The following is a 3,753-nucleotide window of genomic DNA, read 5'->3' on the forward strand; positions in this document are numbered from 1 at the left end:
CTTGGATGCATCTCATCAGGTCCCATGGACTTGTGCACCTTCAGGTTCCTTTGTCTCAAACCTGATCTTCTCCTACGGTGGGCAGTACCTCATTCTCCCAGTCCCTGCCTTTGGGTTCTGTGAATTGGGTGGCGTGGCTAAAGCACTCACCAGTGAAGAACTGAGGCAAAAAAGTTGTTGGGTACCTCAGCCTTCTCCATGTCGGTTGTAGCCAAGTCTCCCGTTTTGCTCATCAGGGGGGTACAGTTTCTTTCATCTTCCTCTGTTGTCCTATGTATCTGAAGAAGCCCTTCTTGTTATTTTTCACATCCCTAGCCAAGTTCAGCTCCAGCTGTGCCTTGGCTTTCCTGATCCCCTCCCTGCACTCACAGGCCATATCCCTATAATCTCCCCAGGATGTATGTCCCTGCCTCCACTGCCTATGCATTTTGGTTTTTGTGTTTTAGTTTGGCTAAGAGGTCTTGACTTTCTTGACTTAGCCAAGCTGGCCTCCTGCCTGCCCTGCCCGACTTCTTGCACATTGGGATTGAGAGCTCTTGCACCCTAAGAAAAATGTCTTTAAATATCTCCCAGCTCTCATTCGCTCCTTTGCTTCTGAGGGCAGTTTCCCAAGGGATCCCATGCACTAGCACCCTAAACAGCCGACAGTTTGCCTTTCTGAGGTTTAGGGTCCTGACTCTACTTTTCACCCACCTTGTACCCCTCGAGATTGAGAATTCCACCAGGGCATGACCGCATGACTGCAGCCCAGGCTACCTCCAATCTTCACCTCTCTGGTAGGTTCTTCTGCATGAGTGAGCCACAGGTCCAGCAGTGCCTCTCCTCTCGTCGGGCTCTCCGTCACCTGTACTGGGACTGCCTGCAGTTCACCGTGCTGCTTTTCCTACAGATGTCCAGGTGGTTGGAGTTCCCCTGTCAGGATCGGGGTCTGTGAATGTGATTTAGAATTGCTTGCAGAAGATGCAAAATACATATGTATAAATTGGCACCAAAGTTTGACGCGGACTCAGCCCGAGCACGCCGAGTATCGCTAAGGGCCATGGCCCTGACTGGGGTCTTGAAAGGCACAATGCTGCCGCTGTCGCCGGGCGCTCCTCATGGCTTTGGAGTCTGACTATACGGAAGGCAAGCCTGAGCTTTTCCCATTAAGCTGGACCCAAATGATTTTTCAAAGCTGGCCCAGAGAGCCTGCTTTTGTGCATCCAAGGTTGTTCCTTTGTCTGAATAATAGAAAATAGTTGTGCACTGATGAAATAGCTGCTCTTCCCTAGGATGTGCTTTAACCCACATATATTAAAAATGCGGTTGTAATTATGGGCCTATTTCGATCTTAGCACAGCAAGCACACGGCACAGATAGATGCCACTCTCTCCCTTCCCTGCCCTTCCCCACCAAGATAAGGTGCCCATGGGAGACAGGCTGCTCTTACCTGGAGACATGAAATTTGCATGGCTTTGTCTGAGGTGCCTTAAAGTGAGTACGGTCTAAGGGCCTGTCACGGGAATTACTGTTTTATAGGGCTGAATACTGATCATATATATATATTCAATATATATACCGATACATTCTGTCCAGTTCCTTGGATGGCAGAGTAGCTTATAGCCCCTGTTCCTGGCTGTTGTGAGCACAGCCAAGGACAGTCACCACCATGGCAGCTGCTTTTAGTCTCAGCCGAGCTGTAGGCTGCTCCATTTCTTTCAGTGGTGCAGAGTCCTGTGATCCATACACTCAGGGCTGGAAGTCACGGAAATGCCGTTGCTATCATCACCATTCGTCTCAGAAGAAATCGTTTGATGTTATTTATGTCCTGCAAGATCATGATTCAGCAAAGCAGTTCAGGATGTGGTCGTCTGCTGTGCTGACCCAGTGCCTAAACTAATACTGCAGAGAGCGTTGCAAATGGGAATATGAAAAGCAAGTGGATTGCTAAAATATGGAAAATAAATATTATTTACATTCATTTTTCACAGTGTTTTACCACTGAACTGAAGTGTGGTGAGTTAAATGGCACAGTTTCATAGCTAAGATTTCATTTTATTTATGATCCGGATATTTTTTAACTCTTTCCATCTTTACACGTAGGAGCCACCAACACTCCTCATGCATTGTTGAGTGTCAGTGATTTCAATTTAAGTGCATGAAGAAAACAAGATTGCTATGCCATAAAAATGCCAACTTCTGCTGCTACTGCCTAAACAGACAAAACCTTCTTTGCTCATCATAATGTCATGTACTAAGGGGCTGGCATAGCCATTAGCAGTGGTTACTGCACATTTCCTATGTCTGTTTTCCCCAGGGTTTTCTGTTCCGAGTCCTACTTTAGGTGTGGTTTTAGTTTCAACGTTTCACCCTCACTGCAAGTTTGTAATGGAAACGGGTTTAGGATTGAAATGGGTGCCTTCTAAAGTACTTTACGTATGTTATACTAATACAAAAAAACCCCCACAACCCCTACCTTTCGCTCAGCTGCTCTTTAGTTCTGTGAACTTACAGTACTTGTCTAGTGATGTGTGTTTTATTCAGTTGTAGATTGCTGTGGCTGAATAAACAGGCATCATGACACCTAAGTATACGGCTTTTTGTTAATTTCTTTCCTGTAGCTGAACTCAGCCCAGTTTCATGAGCGTATAACGTGTGTGATCATGGTGTCTGTGGCAAGTGTCTCATCCTTACCTCCGCAGTCACTCCACGAGCTGTAGGTCGATTTGCTCTGTCAGGGACTCAAGTTCTTAGGACGTTTCCCAGCGCCAAGAGGCTACAGAAGATGCAGGTTGTGCCCTAGTGTTTCGGGGACCGGCAAATTTAACCGTAGGGGGGGGCCAAATCATAATAAACAAACAGTCCTCTGCTTCCCATGCTAGCAGAGTTGTTGTTGACTATTAGAGGGGGTAGGTATAGCTGAAAATAGATTGAGGTCTAATCTCCCTGCCGAGGAAGTAAGACCTCACCTCAAAACTAGTTTGGGCCTGGTTTCACTCCGACACACCATGCATGTGGAAAAGCGCAGGCATGCGCGCTTGCTCTCGCTATTGCTCTTGCCCTCCTTTTTCAATCGTTTTTTTCCTTCACTGAGCGCTAACAACCCAGTCCTGAGCGAGAGGACGACACTAAGAAATGGGTGGGTATATATAATGACTTGTTTGAAGCAGACTTCAGCGTCAGCCTACAGCGCACTGGTTATAATGAACTGGAAGTGAAACTATTTAAAATAGGTTTGGGGGGAAAAACATTTAAGTTATTTTCCCAGACTTATTTTTTTGGTGACATTTTGAGATAATTTCATGAAAGCTCCTCATTTAATATATTACATCAGCTCAACAATTTGATATAACTGTACATAATGAAAGGAAATTGCAGGCTATGAAATTTTCTTTAGACCTTTTAACATTGTTCAATTTTTTTTCCCCCCGCATAGGTTCTTTAATGGCAGAAGAACTGAATATCATGTCAGCAACTGACTATTAGTTCTTGGCAGAAAGGTTTGCATGGGCACTTGTGACAACCTGGCAATGAAATAATGGTTTGAGTTGGCTGACTTCTACAGAGACAGAAGCTTAAATGAGCTCCATCTGAAAGTAATTGCTTTCGAAATACAAAATAATGATGGCAGAGCAAGAGAGGAGAGTGTGTGTGGCTGTGCGGCGAGGGGCGGGAGGATCCATCGTTTACCTCTGGATACAGCACTGCTGCGAGAGCTGTAGCTGTGAAACTGGGAGCCGTAGCACAAGCCTGGCTCCACAGACACAGCTACAG

Source organism: Pygoscelis adeliae, unplaced genomic scaffold, assembly GCF_000699105.1.
Source record: "Pygoscelis adeliae isolate BGI_AS28 unplaced genomic scaffold, ASM69910v1 Scaffold179, whole genome shotgun sequence".
NCBI classification, from domain to species: Eukaryota; Metazoa; Chordata; class Aves; order Sphenisciformes; family Spheniscidae; genus Pygoscelis; species Pygoscelis adeliae.